The 22845-nt window shown below is 41.8% G+C and overlaps 1 long non-coding RNA gene across 1 annotated transcript in view; it reads left to right on the plus strand.

The window, feature by feature from the left end:
- Positions 1-4031: 4031 nt before the first annotated feature.
- Positions 4032-22845, plus strand: part of LOC116522692 — a 37024-nt gene continuing 18210 nt past the window's right edge. The window contains exons 1-4 of the long non-coding RNA XR_004256990.1: positions 4032-4152; positions 14949-15088; positions 20350-20441; positions 22019-22247. This is a non-coding gene — a long non-coding RNA (uncharacterized LOC116522692). The remainder of the gene's footprint in view (positions 4153-14948; positions 15089-20349; positions 20442-22018; positions 22248-22845) is intronic.

Below are 22845 nucleotides of genomic sequence, written 5' to 3' on the forward strand. Positions count from 1 at the left end.
TATGAACCTTATCCACTGCTACATTCAAACCACCAAAGAGAAAACCAAATATTATGGCCAACCACTTATCCATCTTTTTTATTTTAACTACTTGCACGTATGCATTATCTTTCAAAGTTAATAGCCAATACAAAGTCACTTAAAATTATAAAATATTCAGGGTCAATATGTTGCAAAAAGAAAAAAAAAGGAAAAGAGAGTAATATACATTTTCACAGAAGCAGTTATACTTTTGTATGAACTACTTAGCAAACTTAAACACCAAATTAAAAACAGAATAAAACAAAATTGATTACTGATTCAAAACCAAAATAGAGAGTTTAAAAAGAAAAACAAGCAGATCTGAGTACCTGCTAAGTCCCAAACTTTGTAATAGGTGGAATCTAATTTAGATCTCCCTTTACGATGTCCAGGGCTAAGATATTTATTACAAAAAATAAATTGAAATCCGCTGGAAGTCAACTTAAGGCTCTTTGTCCACAATAATTGTGTTCAGCATTGTCACTGACTTGTGTGCCCACATTATTCTCCTTTGTCATCTTGCAATAAGATTGTTGTAATTCTTGCAAATTTCAGCTGCACTTAATAGCATTAAAACTTCATCTGCAACAGCTTGTGTTAGATTGACTGTCTTACCATTGTCATGTTATATTACCCTTCTTAAATTTTCAGAGATTATTCTTTTTAATTTAGATGCCTACAATATGGACATCAGAATATAGATTTATTCTTTGTGCCCTTCCTGTGACCAAAACACTGATATTGCAACATTGGAAAGATAAATGTAATGACTCCATGTATTCAATGGACTGAAGACCTGGTTACATTTGCCATCTATGAGTAGTTTGTCTGTAGATGTAGAACTTTGTATAGCCAAGTGTAATGAAAGATGGAACAGTTTTACAAATGGAGTAGGTTAAAGATAAATGAGTTATATAAATGTATTGGAAATCAATATATGTGTGCTTGAGTATTTACATTAGATACGTCACTATAGAATTGTAACTCTTACACTGCAATGATATGCTATGTTTTTTCTGTTGGAATTTTTCTTTTTCACTTCTAAAAAAGTGCTTTTTATGTAGTTTCTTTTTTAAAAAAATGTATGTATTTCCATTATAATTATAACATTAAATTTTTTGTTATTTTAAAAGCAATAATAAATAAATAAATATTAGATCATTGGTATGAGAAATTTTCTGGCTGCTGGTGTTTTCTGATGGAATACTTGATTCTTGTCAATACCCATAAAGCCCTATATAACATAGAACAGAACAGAACAGAATTCTTTATTGGCCAAGTGTGATTCAACACACAAGGAACTTGTCTTTGGTGCATATACTTTCAGTGTACATAAAGAAAAATAAAATAGAATACATTCCTCGAGAATCATAAGATACAACACAGTGAAAGTCATAGGTGACTAATAAGCAATCAAATTATACAAAGAAACAAAACAATATAAATTTTAAAGATACAAGCAACATGGTTATAGTCATAAGTGGAAAGAGCTTGGTATATTATCTGCTTGAGTGACCAGAGAATACCTGTAGGAGGCTCCCTTGGGGTGAAACAGTTTCCTATCTAGAAACAAAAGTAGCCGTATTTTTAAGACCTTCAAAAGGATAGTGAAACCTGGCTCTCTTAAAAGATTTTTCTTTTAGGTTACTATATGCAGCAACCAAGGCTAGAATGATCCGGTTCTATGATTACTTTGTATCATTATTGTATTGTTTATATCACACTTTGTTACTGTGTCTGCATTTTGTCCAAAGTCCTTCAGGATTAGTTTGTAAGATTGATAAATCTTATGACAAAATGAGTTTCTTTAAATGTTAGACCATAGTTCGTTTGTAATCATCATGTGCTGAACAAACTATATTAACTAGATACATATTATATCAAAGTCATACGCCTCCATATATAAATTAATGCAGCTTTCAAACATATGATTGACTTGGAAAGGCAGACTGTGTCTACTTGCCTGGACATTTGCAGTAGACTTTTATTTATCTATTTGTAAAATGTATTAGCTGCCCATCTTACGGTTCCACCACAAAACCGCGGAGGACAAAATCGCGCTCGACGAAAGCGCGCATTTGACGTCATCACAGCACGACGAAAACATCGCGCTGTGATCGAAAAATGTAAAAATAAAGCGAAAAACTTACCCTAACCCCCCCAAACCTAACCCTAAACCTAACCCTTAACCTAACCCTAAATCTAACCCTAAACGTAACCCTTAACCTAACGCTAAACCTAACGCTAACCCTTAACCTAACGCTAAACGTAACCCTAACGCTCTAAACCTAACTCTAACCCTTAACCTAACCCTAACCCTAACCCTAAACCTAACCCTTACCTTTATGTGAATTGGCTTGCTTTAATTTTAATTTTATTTCAATTTTTAATTTTTTTCGTCGCGCTGTGATGACGTCAAATGCACGCTTTCGTCGAGCGCAATTTTGTCCTCCGCGGTTTTGACGGGTCACACATCTTACCACATGGTAACTCTGGGCGGCTTACAATATTAAAAGATAAAACTACAAAATCTAATGATATAAATATAATGCTATAAAACTCAGCCTAGCTAAAATGATGGGGAGAAAGGGAATATGATGAGAAGGGGAGGTTGTGCAACTGTTGCTAATCTATCAACCACTCCACCCTCAATGAAAACCCCTCCATTGGAGCTCCAGGTCAACTGGCTGAGCCAGATTTTTAAGCTCTTATGGAAGGTAAGGGGAGGGGGTTGGAGCCATCTTCACTTGGGGAGGGTGTAAGATGTTCCAAAGAGCAGCTGCAACTGCAGACAAGGGTCTTCTCCTGGACCTCACTAGCCTGAATACCCTGTCCGACGGAGCCCATGGCATGCCTCCTCTGTTGGCACAGCTGGGGCTGGCCAATCCCAGTGGTATGAGACAATCTTTCAAATAGCTTTGACCCATGAAGGGCTTTAAAGATGATTACCAGCACCTTGAATTGCACCCAGAAATAAACTGATAGTTAGGGCAGTTCATGGAGCAGTGGGGTTACATGGACCACACGCGAGGGGTCCCAAATCTGGTCATTCCATGGCAGTCGGCATCAGCTGTAGCTTCTCAATGCTCTTCAAGAATCAAAGATTTCCAGAAGCGTATCTTCTCAATCCACCTGAAACCATTGACTATTACGACAAACACTTGAAAGATGTTTTAAGAATTCACTAATCTTCAAGAAATCTAGTGTACCACTGGATGTACTCTTAAACATAAAAAAAATTCTTTTGTTAAAACATAGCTCTGAATGGCAATATTAGTTCAGAATGTTAGAAATCTTGTCTAAATAAAGAGACATGGAAGAATATTTCAGAATAATCCCATGTAAGGTTAAAGATAGACCATTTAACAATACATACAGTATATAGCAATAGTAGTTAGATAGATATACTGGTTTACCAAGTCAGTATATTGCCCCCAGTAATTTGGGTCCTCATTTTACCCAATTTGGAAGGCTGATTCAACCTTGAGCCTGGTGAGATTTGAACTGTCAAATTGCAGGCAGATGGCAGTCAGCAGAAGTTGCCTGCAGTACTGTACTCTAAACCACTACACTACCATGGCTCATATACAGTATATAGATTGGATAATATTCGAAATATTGAAAGCAAATTTCAAGTTTGAGTGTAATAATAGTAATAAAACGATAAAGAGGATATCCAATTCATATGAACTCAAAATATATAATGACTTACAATGATCTCAAGATCTCACCAAATATTCCTTAAATTTAAAGGATGTGGAAATGGAAAAAGGCACAGCAGAAATTATTAAAATAAAAAAAAATACAACAAAATAAGAGCTACAAAACCTCGGGAACTTTGCAGTGCTACATGTATTTGTCCTGATTCAGACAAGCCATAGAAGAGATGTAAGGAAAAAAAAAGTAATGAGAAAATAGCAGCGAAAAAGTTGGAGGGAAATTGGACTACAGTTCCCAGCTGGCAGTGCGGCCAGGCTCCGCCTTTGCACCTGCTGGAGGAGAGGCTTTGTCTAGGTCGGAAACATAAGGAAGAAAAGAGAAGGAAAAGTTTCTCAGTGTTCCTTCTGGGCTGCATGCCGGTCGTTCTTAGAAGGACGGCAAAAGAAAAAACAGAGAACAAGAAAAGTTCAGGTAAACAGATTTGGCTGCAGTAGTATAAATGGCAAAACAAGTAACTTGAGAATTCTTCCGGGGGGAGGGATCGGGGAGGGATGCTTTTTAAAAGCGGGGAAGAGGGTCCATTGCACATTCACATTCTGTAGAATGCGTGCGATCCGGGGTGCCTTTCATATCGCCTTTTGCATTTTAAGTACGACTCTCTCCCTTGTTTAGCTTTCAAGGGGAACAGAAATGGTGAAAGCTTTTTAAAACTAGAAACTAATCGCAAACTATGAGATTTCTACTTTTCGAGCTGCCAAAGACACGGGAGATTATTTTTTCGGGAGGGGGGGAGTGTGGCGGATTCTTTTTTAATACAATACCATACAATAGCGGAGTTGGAAGGGACTTTGGAGGTCTTCTAGTCCAACTCCCTGCCCAGACAGGAAATCCTATACCGTTCCAGACAAATGGCTATCTAACATCTTCTTAAAGACTTCCAGTGTTTTATTTCTTGTGGCTTTAGGACTCGGTGATGGATATTCCTTCAACCACCGATTTTTCTTTGCAGAAGAGAAGACTGGGTGGGAGATGGAATATATAAACTTGAAAGGTTCAGTAGCGGTTTGATTACTAAGCCTAAAGATGAGATTCATCCTTCTCTTCCTGTCTCCCAGCACTTCGGATTAGCCTATGTACTTCTCCCTCTTGTCCCATGGAGAAATGGGCGCCAATAAAAACGGGAGTGGATGGATTCCCCCACCTTCCCTGCAAACTAAAATGCTGCTTTGGTTTTCCATCTGTCTGATTCTACTTCTGAAAGAAGTTCAAGAAAGTGCTAGCCCTGCTTTGCGTTCACTGTTTAGCTAAAAGTTAAATTAGCCAGGGCATGGTTAATAGCTTTTCATGGTTCATTAGCGACATTCACAATCAGATCCTCTGAGAGATATAGGCAGGCTTGCATGCCACGGGATGTTTCTCCAATGGTGGTGCAGGAGGGGTAAGTCAACATTTGGAAGATTTTGATGGTCTCTCTCTGCCTTAGCCAGCAACCGCTTTTTCCCACCACCTGACTCTGTGCTATTTTAGTCAGACTGGAAAAGCATGTACAGAATAGCATTTAATGAATCCTACAAAATAGTCATATCATTTGCATTTGCCTAGCTGTATTCAAAGTGATTTTTCTATAGAGAATTGTTTCCAATTCAATAAATAAGGAATGAAAATAATTTAAACGTACATTTTTATATGTAGCTTAATATATTTTTACACCAAAGGACAAAAATACCATCTCATAATGTAAATGTATAATTAATAAAAATCATAAAGCAGTTATAAAAAGCAAAATGTAAAAAAAAAATCCATACATTAAAATATTCCAATTTTCCATTCTGTTTTAGCACTGTTAGGACCAGGTTCATGTAATTCTATTACATCTCTTATTTTTTAAAGTCTGTACTGTTTTCCTCTGATTAAATCTTCCTTTTCTCCAATTTGCAAGCACAAAGATTGCCAGCATTTTAAATGCTAGCTGCACCTCTGCAGCCACTAGTCTCAGTTGCTCATATGCTATCTTACTGCATTAGTTGGATTTTGGATTGCATTAGTCACAATCTGGAATCAATTTTCATTGTGCATTAAATCAAATATTGCATTATTGGATCAATTGTGACCTACCTGTAGTAAATCACAAACCATTGTTGTGAGCTGCCCAGAGTTGTTTAAGAAGGCTAACTATATAAATATCTTATATATTTAGCAAATGCAGTTCATGTTAGTCTGGATTCTGCCGGACATGTGTGATGTTACTGAAACATATTTGGAGTCCTGAGACTTTCTGCTTGATCTAGCCACTGGGGATGGCAGAGAATTGCATTACTGAAGTATCCTATAGGAAAACCAACAGAAATTTGTGTTGTGTTTTCAGGATTGACAAAACTATTATGGGATAAACTTTGTAGATGAAAGCCTGCTTTATCAGATTGATCCAAAGATACAGCAATAATCTGTCTTAAACAAATTCAGGATCATAGATCTTCAGGAGACATAGAGGGCTTTTAATGCACTATGCAACCCATTGCCCCATTTTTCATTTTTGTTAGTAACTGGATAAACCCATCTCATCCATCGCTTACCCCATTTGTTTTGTCCTGAGTTTTGCTCTGAGTGTGGTCAATGGTCAACTTGCTTATGAGCAACAGATTACTGAAGATGGCATTGAGACACAGTAAATTTTGTTAAGATACAGAAGCCAGGCACTTACTGAGACATCCTTAGGCTTAGTATTTTCTTTGGCAAAAGTTAAATTTTGATTGCAGAAGAAAATTCAGCAAGCTGAGTGTTGAACCCTCAACTCCTTTCAACCCCCAGGTCTTCATGGCTAATGGGAATGGACTGTAGGACATGGAGTCCTAAATATATGTCTGTAAGTCTGCAAATAGCCATAACAGCTATTTCAGTTGCTTCAGTGGAATGATGATCTGAAATGTTATATTAGCACGTGTCCCAGAGTACTGATTGATTAAAAATTCCTTCACAATTCTGTGAACCTTTTGTGTTTAGAGTGACCAGGAAAAAAAATCTATTAAATAGTGTTACATTCCTGGAACGCTTAAGCCACAGTGAGCCCAAAAAGAAGACAACTTAAACAGAGGCTTGAATAACATTCAGCATTTAATCTTTGATCAAAGTTTATATAGCTAAAATATCACCATCTTCATCATTTTAGCCATTGTCTATCCACTTCAGGATGAAGACCTGTTCTGCATGTTTCCAACCAATTCGTTCCTGAGCTTTCTTTTTCCAATTGGGCCTGCAGTAGTTGCTAAAGTTAAAAATATAAATGTAAATTAAAACCACAGAAGAGTGCCTTGCATGCAAATATATCCATTTGACAGGCTTTCTATTTTCATTGGATCCCCAAGCCTGCTAATATGTATATTACATGTTGAGTGACATGTAGCATGTTATATAGAATAACATATATAATACATGCTATTACTTGGAGGGTGCTGATGTGTGAAGACTTAGAAGCTCCTTAAAATGGATGGAGGTTTCCAAGCCCAACACCCAGAGACTATATAGCAGATGGAAAGATGGGTGGGTCGATAGATGTCTATGGAGATTCTGTGGAATCATAGAGGTCCTGGTTGTCCCAAAGATGATTTTCCAAAAAGCAACTGGACTTTCTTGAGTTTCGTTTCATTTTGGGTTTTTTTTTTGTTCCATTTAATTTTGTTTAGTTTCTTTCTTCAATTCTCTGAAGAATTGAAGACGGTTCTTGGATGAGAAGCAAAATGCTTTAGAAGAAAAAGCAAGAAAGTCCAGTTGTCTTTTCCCAAAGCACCTTTGACGAGTGCCAAAGCTCTTGTCCTGGACAAAACTTATAGTTTCCTGGAGTACATCAGTAAGCTGGCCTTGAAAGACGAGCTGCTGAGAGGCAGCAGCAAACATGGGAGAAAAATCAAGCAGAGAAAATGCAGGACAGGACCCTGAATGAGATGTACCATCAACAGATAGGAGGGTTGGCTGACATTGGGAAATCCTATCAGTGGCTGGAGGAGCTGGACTAAAACATCACTGAGGCACTGAACATAGCAGCACAATAATGGGCACTAAGCACCAGAGCCACAGAAGCAGAGGTTTGCCACATTGGACAGGACCTGGGGTACAGATTTTGCAGAGAGGCCTCAGAGCAGGAGTGGGTTCCTGCCAGTTCTAACCTCTTCTATAGAAGAGGTTCCACAAATCTACAGTGCCGTTTAGAACCGGTTCCATTTCCCTCACCCCGCCCATCCACACATCATCAAGATGAAAAGCGAGAGGAGGAATTCTGGGAGTTGAAGTCCACAAGTCTTAAAGCTGTCAAGTTTGAACACCCCTGGGGTCTTGTAACTTGACAGCTTTAAGATTTGCACACTTCAATGCCAGAGTTCCTGAGCCAACATTCTGGTTGCTAAGCAAGAGCATTGTTAAATGAGTTTCACCACATTTTACAAGTTGGCCACACCCTCCCCATCACATGGCTGGCAAGCCACTCCCACCTGGTCACATGGCTGGCAAGCCACTCCCACCCAGTCACATGGCCAGCAAGCCACTCCCACAAAGCAGGCCACATCTACAGAAGAGGTTCTAAATTTTTTTGAAACCCACCACTGCCTCAGAGACAGTCCAACATAGTGGCAAGGTGTAGGATGCCGGCAGGAATAGCATGTACCAAATGGCACAACCAAGTAGCTGGCAGTGTGTGCTGGAATATCTGCACAGGGCATGAGCTTCCCAAGACTAGATGAAAGATTTCCCGGAAGGTCATAAGGAGGAATAACGGCTGGGATCCATTGGGACTACCAGACTGGATGAACAGGCAGTTAATGACTAATGAACGAGACAAAGATCGAGACAGTGATAGTGATAGACAGCAGTGTGAAGTTTAATCAAGTAGGAGTGTGCCCCAAAGGTGCTTTTTTTTGAAGATGCAACTGGACTTTTTTTTTCTTTGAAGAGGTTTCGCTTCTCATCCAAGAAGCTTCTTCAGCTCTGTCTGGATGGTGGAGAATGGAGGGATTTATACTTCTTGCAGACAGCTGATCATTTGCATTCTTTCAGCAAATCGTTAAGGCCATCTGGAAGGTGTCATTGGAGTCACCTGAGTGATGCAAATGGGTGTGGAGCCTTCTTGGAACTGCTGAAAGGACTGTGTTGTAGACTGAAGATAGATGATGTCGTATCCCTTCCCCTCTGTTGAGAGAGGGGATTTTCAATTTTGACAGATGGCCTCTTTGAGCCCTCTTTCAAATCAGAGGTCCTCTCTTGTCAAAAATGTGCACTTTGCTGCTGACAAAAGCGTGGCCTTTGTTTTTTAAGAACAGAAAATATTTGTTTTCAAATAAATTGTTTCTAAATTTGCATCCATTTAACTTAGCAAATTTGTTCTCTTGTCCTCTTTGTAATTAATAATTTCTGCTTCTTTGTCCCATCCTCGTCCCCCCAAAAAACCCATTGGCTCATTTTGACTTCTGGCTCATTCACTGACCTCCTTTTTCTCAGCTTCTTGCTTAGGAAGCTTACAATAGTTAGCCTAGTTGGTAGTCTACAGGCAAAATGCTATCAACAGCACACTTCTGAAACTGTCCAATATTAACTTCAAGTTAGCTGTTGTCAAGTCTTGTTCAAAAAACCCTAATATAGTAGTCAAATAGGCTTGGCCAAATTGTTATGTCTTATGATTAAAACAGTGTTTATAAAGAAGTCCGCCTAGTATAAGTTTCCATAGTTTAATTGCCAAGGATTCCTTCCTTCCTTCCTTCCTTCCTTCCTTCCTTCCTTCCTTCCTTCCTTCCTTCCTTCCTTCCTTCCTTCCTTCCTTCCTTCCTTCCTTCCTTCTCCTTTCTTCCTTCTCTTTCTTTTCTTTTATCATTCCTTACTTTCTTTTCTTTCTTTCTTTCTCCTCTTTCTTCTCTTTCTTTCTTTCATTCCTTCCTTTCTCTCCTTCTCTCTTCTCCCTCCCTCCCCCATCTCTCTTTCTTAGGGAGATGGTGATGAAAATGAAGTGGATAATTCTTTTGAACTATCCATAAGAAATATCTCTGGTTGAAGCTATTCTCTTTGCTTCTCACTATCAATGAAAAATAATCTGGCCAAAGTCTTCTTCTTTTTTAGGGTGGGTGGGTGAGCTTTTGACACCTTCTAGATAACAGGGATATAAACCTGTGGAAAGTTTTCACAGCAATATTCTGATAATTAAGAATCGTAAAAGAAGACTCCATTTCAGTAAGATCTCTACAGAAAAGGCTTTCTAGCTAAACTAAAGAAGTAAGCCTTTCCTGCTGTCGCTTGCCTTAACCATGCTAAATATTGGCTACACTTATGATAGGGCTGGCCCTTTTCCCAGACAGTTACTATGCCATGAGGCCAGATCAAGAAAAGCTGCAAGGCTACGTAGCACCAATCATTGAGCTTCCAGAATTGACTCACTGAAGCTCCTTGGGAAGAAGCCATAGGATATATTTCCTTCTGTGATTAGGAAAAGGAGTTGGAGGTTCACGGTAATAAATATATGTAATAAATAATAATTACTATGGAGTGGGATGGCTGTATAGGAATGATAGAAGCAGTCACAGTGTGAAGGGCTAGCAAAGATTTGGAGATCCATACGGATCGCTGGATTCTTGTGTTATCTTTCCGGCTCAATAGCCTAAATATCCTGCATCAAAAGAGTAGTTAGTTGCCAAGCATTCTGGTCAGAGATTATTTGGGATGGGATTCAAAAACAGCTTTCTTTTTATGGGCATGTTTGGGAATTCAAAAGAATGCTGATCTGCTTGTTGCTTTACGGACCCCTTTCTCTTTCTCCTTGTTCTTCTTGGAGGCTTCTCGCTCTTGGAAAGATATGGCTGGTAAGGTCTAGATACTCTCAGGGACTGAAATAGGAGCTTAGAGCATGTGCACTCATGTGGGTTTCCTCTCCCATCACCCAGAGCAGATTAGAGACAAGAGGAGTTGGAGAGCAATGCGTTCCCTGGCCTGACAATGGGTATGTCATCTAATGCAGGTGCAGAATGCTTGTATCTCTATATAGGTTTTCTCTCTGGGCTCACACAGGGGTGTGTTTTGCTACCTCATAGGCCATTGTGATTTATTGCAAATAAATCTCCCAAATACCATCCGCATCCATGGGGTGATCAAGATAACAATTTCTACCCCTTTCAGTTTTTCCTCACTAACCCTTGTGCAGTCCCACGGGCAATCCAATTGTCAGAACACAAGCACAGGTTTTCTGCCAGTCTTTTAAATCGTTTAAAGGAAATTCAGAAATAAAAAGCATCGCTAGTGGCCATTGTTCATCACAGATCCTTTTATTATAATATTGTTTTCGTAACCATGGATATTGTTCTTTGCATTGAAACATTTAGTGCAATTTAGCTCTATAGTGTTAAGATGTTATCTACTAGAAAATTGGTACTGTAAGTGTTTTCCGTGACTTCCCCCTCTAAATATGACGATGCAGTTCCAGTGCAGAGCCGGGGCTTCTCCTTAATGGTTTTTGAATGTGTGTTCAGTGTGTTAAAGAGTTTCTGAACTTTGTATACTTTGTACCTTCCATTATTCACTTTCGTGTATCCATTTTTCTTTCATTTTCAATACGATTAACAATTCTAGTTTGATGTAAAATACAGCCCTTTTAAAGGGACTGTGCACAGGGATAGCTTTGGCTCCCCGGGGGAGCTGTGGCTTTGTGCTGCTTGGCCATGCTGGGGTTGGGCTTCGTGTTGTGAAGGGCTTCAAACCACATTGCAGCTCAAGGGTTTCTTGCAGTCCCAAAGCCATGGCGCACCAAGAAGCCGCTGGACTGAAGCATGGCAAGCAGCAACAATACTGCATGGTTTTGGGCGGTATGCTGCCCATAGGACAGGGTGCTGAACAAAGGCAGAGTTGGGAGAAAATAGGCAGATGGGGCAGTGGGAGGGGAGGCAGACCCTTACCTCACCAAAGCTCAGGGGTGAAAGGGATCAACAACCAGAATAGGTTGGTTTAGGGTGGATCCACAATTAATGACTGGTAGAATTTGCTTGATGGTAGCAATGAGGAGTAAGGGGGTTGCTATTGCTACATGATGTGGTTGTAGGATGCCCTAAAGGTCCTTTTTTCAAAAGAAACTTGACTTCCTAGGGTTTCCCCCTCCCTTTCAAAATATTTCATTTTTCATTCAAGAAGCTTCTTCGGTTCTTTCCAAAGGGAAAAAAAGAAGCCAAGAACGTCCAGTTGCCTTTTGGAAAAAACACCTTTGGGACGGTTCCACCACAAAACCACGGACGACAAAATCGCGGTCGACGAAAGTGCATATGTGTCGTCATCACAGCGCGACGAAAAAGATCGAAAAATGTAAAAATAAAGCTAAAACCTTCCCCTAACCCCCCAAACCTAATCCTAAACCTAACCCTAAACCTAACCCTTAACCTAACCCTAAACTTAACGAAAAACCTAACGCTAACCCTTAACCTAACGCTAAACGTAACGCTAACGCTCTAAACCTAACCCTAACCCTTAACCTAACCCTAACCCTAACCCTTAACCTAACGCTTACCTTTATGTGAATCGGCTTGCTGTAATTTAATTTTTATTTCAATTTTTCGATCTTTTTCGTCGCGTTGTGATGACGTCACATACGCGATTTCGTCGACCGCGCTTTTGTGGAACGCGGTTTTGACGGGTCACGCTTTGGGACAACCGTGACTTGGATGATTGAGAATCTGCATTACATGACGTCCCACTTTATGACCACAATATGGTTGTGTATGAGGGGCAACCTCTTGGTTGAATCATAACCACGACGTGAAAGTGACAAGAGTATTAGATTTATCTGGACACCTCTCCCAATTGTTGGAAAGGGAATGAGAAGAGCTTAAAGAGCAAAATCTTCTTGCTGTCCGGAATTCATCTCATGAAAGGAGGCAAATATACGTGTTCCAGGATAATGTTGCAGGATCTGGGTCAGTCATCAGAACCAGAGGTTGAATCTTCTGTGGTTTCGGACTTGTGCTGGAGCCCATCCTTAAGAAACTTCTCTCTCACCAGAATGTCTCTCTAGCAGAATGTTTCTGCTAGAGAGAATTTTCCTGAGGATGGGCTCTGGCAAGAGTCCAAAAGCTCAGAAGACTCAACCTCTGGTCCCGGTGACCAACCCATATTGGATCTTGCAGAATTCATTTCCCTCAATTTTCGTTTCTTGAAATTACTTTGGATTCCAATCTTAGAAACCTCTCTGGCTTGAAGAAAAAGTGTTATTGAAAAATAATTAGAAGCATGGGAGATTAACTTTCTTTTACCTTTTACTTCGACCTTTTTGCTCTGAGGGATGTGGTGTTTCAGTGGCTAAGACACTGAGCTTGTCAATTAGAAAGGTCGGCAGTCCGGCGGTTTGAATCCCTAGTGCCGCCTAATGAAGTGAGCTCCTGTTATTTGTCCCAGCTTCTGCCAACCCAGCAGTTCGAAAGCAAGTAAAAAATGCAGGTAGAAAAGTAGGGAACACCTCTGGTGGGAAGGTTACAGCATTCCGTGCACCTTTGGCATTTTATCATGCTGGTCACATGACCACGGAGACGTCTTCGGACAGTGCTGGCTCTTCGGCTTTGAAACGAAGGTGAGCACCGCCCTCTAGGTCAGGAATGACTAGCACATATGGGCAAGGGGAAGCTTTACCTTTACCTTTGCTCTAGTCCTCAAATGTTATGAATGTACAGTCTATAAGCTTTACCTCCTCTTGTAAAGTATTCAATTTGTGTGTGGTTGGTTTGTTTGGTTAAAACTCTGCTTCTCAATCTTGGCAATTTTAAGATGTGTAAACTTCCAACTTTCAGAATTCTCCAACCAGCCTACATACCATAAAGTATGCCAAGACTGAGAAATGCGAGTTAAGACATGAATTTAATGCAGGCAATCCCCTTTTGCAGGCTTCAGAATTGCAGATCACTATGCTACCAAATCCCCACATGGTTTCTGAAAAATAGCAGCATAGTTACCTGCCATTTTGAGATGGAAAATATGAAAACCTCTCTGCCTACTGTCATGCATTACTTTCATCCTGTTCTCCTTTCTGTCCTTGATGCATCCTATTTGCCTTCATGCTTGCTTGTAAGCAGATATGTTCTTCTGACTTCAGTGAAGTATAGGAAAGTACACAGGCAGTTCTCGATTTACGTTGGGCTTAGGGCCCATTTGAAGTTATAATGGACCTCCTGAGGGCTATTATGAACCAGATTCCAGGCTCCAATAGCTGCTCCTCCTCTGCAGTCATGTGATCACATTTTGGGTGCTCAGCATACCCGGCCTGCATTTATGGCCATTTGTTGCATCCCATTGCATATGGCTGCAATTTACAACATTTTGTAAACTGGAAGTAAACCCGCATTTACTTCCAGTTTCTAGCAAAAAAATGTCCTTTGTGGACTATGGATTCACTTAATGGCCATGGTGGTCACTTAATTACCATGGCACTCACTTTACAACCACCATGTTGTTTTACAAGTTAGGGCTCAATTATAGTTATACGTTGAGGTCTACTTGTATCCACACTGGCCACACTGGTGTGGAATTGCAACAGGTTGTTGATTCCTTTCTATAAGGCATCCACATAACATGTAAAACAAGCCCTTATGAAACCAATGGCATTTACTTCTGAATAAATGTATGCCTTAGATTGTCTTGTAAATTAAACAGTGTATAAATAGTTGGTTGAAAAATAAATAGAAAAGCTCAGTACCTTTTCTAGTCTCCCTACAATTTTAGTAATGAAGTTATGTTTGTTTTAATTATACACTTCTAAAATAAATATTGAACAGGTGCACAATAGGCATCAGGGGGAAAATGTATTTTTAAACAACTGCTATAGTGTATTTTTAATTAATTTAATTAGCAGTGTGCTAGAAATTGGGCTCTAATTTGGTGAGTTCCAGTCTTATCTTAGATATAAGCCATTTGGATAACCATTTGTCTGAAACGGTATAGGGTTTCCTGCCTAGGCAGGGGATTGGACTAGAAGACCTCCAAGGACCCCTCCAACTCTGCTATTGTATTGTATAAAAGCCCTATACCACATACCTCTACAGGGTTGCTGTTGCAGGAAAACAGGAGGAGGAAAGAATTATTTATAAAAAATAATAAGGGCAGGGTACATATAAATAAAAAATAAAAATAATTGATTGGCATTTTTATATGACTGTAAACACACATTATGTATGTATATTTTTCCTATAAAATCTGCTAAATAGATGAAGCAAAGGTTTATGTATAGAAAAAGCACAATGCCTTCTTAATTGCAATTCTACTTGCAGGAAAGAACAATTATGAAATGAATGTAAGAGCTACTCTTCTAGAAGTCCCGTTGGAAATGTGGATTTTATAGCATCCAAATGTTATTTACAGAACAGAAAGCCAGATTCTGCAACAATGAGTGAAAAGAGGTGAAATACAGGTAGTCCTCAATTTACAGCCGTTTTCTTAATGACAATTCAAAGTTACAATGGCATTGAAAAAATGTGACTTATGACTGTTTTCCTTTTATGACCTTTGCAGCATCCCCATGATCGTGGGATCAAAATTCAGATGCTTGGCAACTGGCTCATATTTATGACTGTTGTTGTTGCCAGGGGTGGGCTTCAAAAATTGCAGCAATGGGTTTGCTGCAGCATTGCTGGATGGCCATGGCCAAGGTGGCCATGACCTCATTTGCCTCCTACAGCCTGGCAGGGGGGGGATTTTTCACCTTTCCCAGGCTCCAGAGGCTTTCTTTGAGCCTCCAGGAGGGTGAAAACTGCTTCCCCCGGGCTTCACAGCCACCCCCCCCCCCCGAGGCAGAAACAGGCCCATTTCTGGACTTCCAGAATCTTTAGTAGGCCCACCCTCCCCGAGCCTCCACATCAGCCCTGCACTTACCTGGCACGATGAACGGGCTGCGTGGAGACTCCAGGGAGGGGCGAGGTGGGTATGGCCAGCCAGCGGTGGCATTTTGGGGTTTGCAGAACTGGGCAGAATCCTAGCTTAGAGGATTGCCCGAATCAGTGTGAATTCCCAGCAGCCCACCCCTGGCTGTGTCCCCAGTGCTAAGTCCTCAACTTGCAACCACTTGATCATCTTTTGTGATCTTCATTGGGGCAGCCTGATTCACTTAACAACTGAGTTTCCGATTTAACAACTGTGGCAAGAATGGTCATAAAATGGAGCAAAACTCACTTAAGAAATGTCTCCCTTAACCCCAGAAATTTTGGGCTCAATTGTGGTCATACGTCGAGGACTATTTATATGTGGGAACTACCAGAAACTCAAGTGGGAGAAGGTGCTCCTTGGTTATTACTATAACTATGCACAATGCATACTATACACAATGACTCTAAACGGGAAGGCAGGGAAGCAGGAAAATAGGATGGAGGGTAATATAAATTACAAAGATAGCAACAATAAATAAGTGGCCTTCTTCATATGTTTACACTTCTCTATCATGTGCTTCAGCCACAGAAGAAAGCATCTACCAGGGAGTTGCCCATTTTCACTTTCTGAGATATAAATAGAATATTTCATTGCACTTTTTTTCAGATATAAACTTGTACGTGCATTGAAGAAAGTGTACCATAGTTCAGAAAAGAAGCCATTACACATTTCGGTAGAGGTTTTGCTTTGTAGGGTAGAAAAGAAATAGTTAGTGGGCTAGTGCAGTGGTCCCCAACCTTTTTATCGCCGCGGACCAGTCAGCCTTTGATAATTTTACCGTGGCCCGCTGAGCGCGCGCAGGGGTGGGGGGGGCGTTGTTCGCGACGACACATTGATTGTTTATATATGAGATTGTATGAGGTCAGGGAAATGTTTGATACTGATCTGGCTGGGTAACTTTAGCCCATTCACTCTATCTAAGCCCCCCCATCTCACAAGGTTGTCGTGGGGGAAATAGGGGGTGGGAGTATTAGGTATCTTCACTACCATATATAAAAGGAGATACTATCTTAAATAACAAAGTGGGCCCCCACCTCCAAAATATACTAAAAGAAAAAAGATTCCATGTGCTCAACTAATTTTTTTTTTAAATCATCACTATATTATGGACTACAGACATATATATATATATATATACATACATACATACATACATACATACATACATGCATACATACATGCATATATACATACCGTACGTATGTACGTACGTATATATATAATGTCCAAATAACAGGAAAAGCGCTTCAAGGACCAAAGTATATTCCTTTTTTGCAGCCTTAAGAGAACTCTCGTTTTTTGAGGCTCAGAACCAGGCATTCTCGTGGGCTGCAAAAAGGAAACACGACCCAGGAGCGCAGCCTCCAAGAGTCCATATCGCCAATAACTACACGTGGGGGGAAAGGAAATGTGTTTTGTGAGGAAGAGAAAGAGCGGGCTTCACCGATGCCCGTTGGCGAAATTTTGGAAGAGAGGCAAGAGACTTCAGGCACCGAGCCCCCACCCCTGGCTGCGGCAACTGGAGCGGGTGGGAGGCAGGGAAGGGGTGGGCAAGACCGCCGCTTTTCCACCGTGCGCTGCAATAGCGGCAGCGGCAGCCTGAATCTGGCGACTGCCCCTCACCACCTCAGGCGGCGCTCATACCCTCCCCTTTCCTGCGCTACCGTTAGACTCCTCTCAGCACCCCACCCACGCCCGCGGAGGGCGCACGCGCGCCAAAATCGCGCACCCCCATCTCCCCTCAAAAGACCCCCCCCGCCCTCGGCTGCCCGACGTTCTCTCTCTCTCTCTCTCTCTCTCTACCTCTCCCGCCGTTCCTTCTCACAAGCCAAGGCTGGGCGCCACATAGACGAAGTAGAGGAACGAGGAGGACAGCGAGAAAAAGAAGAGAGCGGCCAGCAATGACCGCCGGGGAAGCCGCCAGGGCTCCAAGGGCTCCGCTTCCAGCGCATGGTCCGCCCCCTCCTCGCCTCGCTTCCAGGTGAGCCGACTGAGGCGAGAAAGGAGAAAGAGGTGGAGGCGTTCACTGAGGGGACAGCTGACTCGGGGAGGGGGCGGAGGTGGTGTAGTAGCGGGGGATTCTTCCTCCTCGCCTCACTTGCTCCTGTGCTTCCGCGCAGCTCCCCCCCTCCGGCGACGGCGCTGCATGAGTGAAGAGTCGGCCATTGCATGGCCCCCGGCCGCTGCAGCGATCATGGCCCCCGGCCGCTGTGCGGCCCGGTGCCAGGTACTCCACGGCCCGGCACCGGTCCGCGGACCGGGGGTTGGGGACCACTGGGCTAGTGGATCTGTAGATCCAGATCTCTGTAAACCTGAACATTGGGAATAAAGGGAATAGTAATTACCGGTCAGGGGTGGGTTTCAACCGGTTCGCAGTGGTGCCCGCGAACCGGTTGGTCGGCGAACCCGGAAGTAAGTAACTTCCGGGAACGGCGAAGGGCCCGCCCGCCCGCGCTCCTTACCCGGTTTTGATGAGTTCTGCGCTTCCACGCATGCGCAGGACGCATACAGGGCCTGCACGATCCTCCAGGAGCAGCTGGAGCATCGCACAGACGCTAGTACGCATGCGTGCACCGCGCGCGGGCACAAGGACACCGTCGGCCCCCTTCCAACCGAACCGGTTGGAACGGGGTGAGAAACCCACCCCTGTTACCGGTATATTTATATATGAAAGGAGGAGGAGGAGGAGGAGGAGGAGGAGGAGGAGGAGGAGGAGGAGGAGGAGGAGGAGGAGGAGATGATGATGATGATGATAGCAGTCTCAAAACAGCAGTGCTAAAACAAAGGTCAAGTCGGATGGTCTCCTTCTATAATGTGTTGAGGTTTTCAGGATCTCAAGCACAGAGCCTTAGACAAGCTGATGCCAAGTTTATAAGTCAGAATTTCTGTACTACATTCCATCTTAGGTTTTCCTTAACTTCTGAAACCTAAAGCACTTTCAGAAAACTCTTTTTGTAACCATGTTATGCAAAAAATACTCCCGCTTTAGCTGTAGAGGTAGTCCTCAACTTACAACAGTCCACTTAGTGACAGTTTGAAGTTATAACATCACTGAAAAAAGTGATTTACGACCATTTTTTACACTTAACCCCCATTGCAGCATCCCTATGGCCACGTAATCAAAATTCAGAAACTTGGCAACTGACTCTTTTAAGGCAGCTGCAGTGTCTTGGGGGGTCGTGTGATCAACTTTTGAGACCCTCTGACAGGCAAAGTCAATGGGGAAGCCAGATTCACTGGACAGTCATATTAACAGCTGCAGCCATGGCAGGAAAGATCGAAAAATGTGCCAAAATTCAATTAACTGTCTTGCTTAACTACAGAAATGTTGGGATCATTTGTGCTCATAAGTTAAGTACTATCTGTATGTAAAGAATCCCTTGGATTTTGGGGGTGGATCAGCCCCCTTAAGGCTGAGCTGAAGAAGAGATATTGGCAGCAGCACAACGTTAGAAATAGCAAGCATAATTTCTGACTTGGTTTGGACAAAGAGAAGGAAGCTGGTTAGGATCATTTGCCCTTCAACCAATTATCATCTGCTTTGACTGGCAGTTCTTCAAAACCCATCCCCCTTCCCCCCCACCGTTTCCTTCTGCCTGATTATTTAATGCAAGGATAATCAGTGTTTTTGCATTTTGGAGAACACATTTCTTTTAAAGTTTGGCCTTCGAGGGCTGGAGGGGAATGTGGTGATGAGAGGGATGAGAGTGTCATTTCTGGGAAAGGATCACAAGAATGAAGGGTGTTAAAGGTTGTCCCTCCTTGATTTAATCAGAGAATCCAAGAGTTGATGGTTCTGCAGTAGCCAAAATTCCTTTACTAATGAACTCTTCATTAAGTGATTTAGAAGCAAGATGGAAGAACTGTTTAAATCTAGAAACTATTCAATGGTGAAACTCCACTTCCTTAATAACCATTCTACTGTTTCCCCATAGGCTTTGGTATCTGTAATATCTCTTCAAAAGACAAAAAGAAGGGCAGTTGTTTACCATAGATAGAAAAAAATATTCCCGAACAGTCAAGATAGCTGGAACACACAACATCCCAAAATATCCCCCGCCCTATCATGCTTAAGCTTACTCACTAGCTGGAGTTTACTGCTTCCTTCAGATGTTGCTGAAACAAATACAGCAAGGGGATATAGGCATTTTGGTTTTACACTAGAGTCCCAGCTCATTCAATAACCCACTGTTAGAAAGGCACCAAAGGATCTTTTTACATTGGCACCAGTATTGCAACAGCAGTTGCTAGGTTTAAGAGAGGGAGGAAAATGGACATTTGTGGCAGGGAGAAATGGGTTAAAACCAGAGGTGGTATTCAGCTGGTTCTCTCCAGTTTGGGTGAACTGGTAGCAGTGGCTGCGGGAAGCTCTGCCCACCCACCCTGACATAATGTGTGAGCACTGCGCATGCGCAGAAAGTGGTACGCATGCACAGACATGGCGTGTGAGCTTACATTTGCAAACCGGTAGGGAAGGTAAGTGAATCCCACCATTGGTTAAAACCGTTTTCTCACTTATTGGTCCCTATTCTAATCAGTTCTCCTGTGGTAGCTGAATTCAGATAAATCCCAGATGGCTGAAAAATCTGCTGTATGGATCTCATACCACTTAAGGTAAGCTGTGCAATCAAAGATTTGCATGGAATTGAGGGAGTCAGAAATTTAGGGAGGCCATTTCCATGGAGAGTACCAGGCTAGATAAGGCTGCAGATCTTCAAAGAAGGCAACATTTTCTGTCTTTTGATTCAGATTACAACACCACACCCTTGAAAACCTGGTGACCAAGTGAGCAAAGTTCATCTCTCTCTCTCTCTGCGTGACCAGCTGGTGCAAGCAAGCTGGTACGTGTTGTTTTACACATTGAATCAATCTTCAATTGCATGTGATACTAGAGTGAGGAGTCCGCACTTTCAGGTTCATGTTTCAAATTATATAAATGACATGAGGATTGAGAGAGTGAGCCTGTAAATAAATGGTGAGAGGGGTTTGATGTTTAGAAACATCTGGATCCAGCTGTGGGTTGGAAATGAGGTTTGAGATATATTACTTGCCCAAGACATTTTGCTTGTCGGCCCAGAACAGCAAATTCTTTCTGCCCCCCCATCAAAATGGATTTTTATTATTATTTATTACATTTATTTGCTGTCCGTCTCACCACAAGGAAACTCTGCTTATAGAGTTAAAAGCAATAAAATGATACACACAGAAACACATATATATAGCAATAAAATTATAAGTTATAATAAAAAGATAGAGAGGGAGGGAACAAGGTGTGCAAGGGGATGAGGTGGGGTTTGCTACTGGTCCATCAACCACCTTCACCATGGAACTTCCTCACTAGGGTCCCAAACCAACTGGCAGAACTAGATCTTCAGGACCTTGTGGAGGATCAGGAGGGTGGGAGTAGATCTCACCCAGGGAGGGGCAAGATATTCCAAAGGGCAGATGCCATTTTGTCCTCTTAAAATCTGTGGTCATGAACTTTAATTGCTTTTGTAAGAACTCCTCTCCTGATATTTCCCCCCAACCTGGGATATAAGCAAAATGTAGTTTATAATACATGTGTAACATAACCTCTTAAAAATATGAATTATGATTTCAGATGCTTGGCAGCTGGCTCATATTTTAGGTAGTTGCTGTGTCCTGGGGTCATGTGATCATCTTTTGTGACTTTCTGGCAAGCAAAATCAATAGAGAAGCCAGATTCACTTAGCAACCATGTTACTAATCTAACAACTGCAATGATGCACTTAACAACTGTGGCAAGAAAGATTGAAAAATGGGGCATAATTCATGTAACAAGTGTCTCGCTTTACAGCAGGAATTTTGGGCTCAATTGTGGTTGCAAAATCATCCGACTGCCTGAATAAAACCAGTGATTAAACTTGGCGTTTGTAGAGATAATCCCACAAGGTTTTTTTTTTCTCCATCTCCAGCATGAAAAATATGCTAATATCAAATAATTCCTCGCTGTTTTTTTCATTTAAGATCTGCCGTCTCAGACAGCTTCTTCATTCTATGTGAAATACTCATGGTAGTGCCGGGCTTTGCTTCTGAAGTACCCTGTTTCCCTGAAAATAAGAGCTCCCCAGATAATAAGCCCAATCAGGCTTTTGAGTGCATGCGCTAAAATAAGTCCTCCCCTGAAAATAAGCCCTCCCCAAAAATATTGCAACCCAGCAGCAGCCATGAGGTGACCATGCTCGCCGCCTCCGGCACCTTAAAAATAAGAAGACCTCCCTGAAAATAAGGCCAAGCACCCTATTTTGAGGGTAAACAGAAAATAAGACCCCGTCTTATTTTGGGGGAAACACGGTAGAACAAGTAGCATAGAACCAACTAGGGCTCAACACTTTTAAATTTTGGAGCGTTTTTGTTTAAAGCAGAATTATTTAGTTCTTATTCTGCCTTCTGATAGTTTGAGTCCTGCTCCATTCGAGGTGCTGCAGTGCTATATTTTCTGTACGATAGCTGCATTGTTCGTGTGACACCTGCCAAACTGGATGCAGCTGGGCCAGAAGAGGCTGAAGAAGGCAGGAGCCTCTCTAACGGCAGCCATCCACCCCTTCTTCTCAATAAAGAGCCAGTTACATCTGACTCAACCTCCAGCCAGTTCCAGAATTGGTGTGATGCTTCCACTCTCACGGGTGAGTATTATTCTACTACCTGAAGGCTAAGTTCAGTTATATCTCCTGAATAGTGAATATCTGCCTGCAACATAGAACAATGGAGTTTGGTAGTGATTTCTTCTTCTTAGGAAATGCTGGGAGCTGTAATCCAGCAAAGGGATGTGACTTTCATTAAACTCCCAAGAATTCCCAAGATTCTTCTGCCCAAGAAGCTCTATCAGGGGTGTCAAACTGGCTGCCCATGGGCTGGATGTGTCACGCACAGGCCCGCCCACCCCAGATCCATGAATGGGAAAAGCAACGCAAAACATCATGTGAGAGCAATGTGATGTGGCGAGTTTGACACCCGTGCTCTAGGGAATTAAACCCTGCAAGGTCAATATCAATTTGTCGTGGGTTGAAGTGTCCTAAAAATGAAGCATCTGTAGACCGTCAGACGTTGTAGAACAATTCTTAGGAGGGCCAACTAGCATGAAGACTTAATAATTAGCAATATTAAAAAATGAAACAAAACAAAGACCTCCCCATTTCCTATTTTTATAGATGTTAATATTTGCATCTGAATTATGTAAAACCAGATTTGACTCTTTGTGGATTCATATTTGGCTCCATACTT

Source organism: Thamnophis elegans, chromosome Z (genome assembly GCF_009769535.1).
Source record: "Thamnophis elegans isolate rThaEle1 chromosome Z, rThaEle1.pri, whole genome shotgun sequence".
Classification (NCBI taxonomy): Eukaryota; Metazoa; Chordata; class Lepidosauria; order Squamata; family Colubridae; genus Thamnophis; species Thamnophis elegans.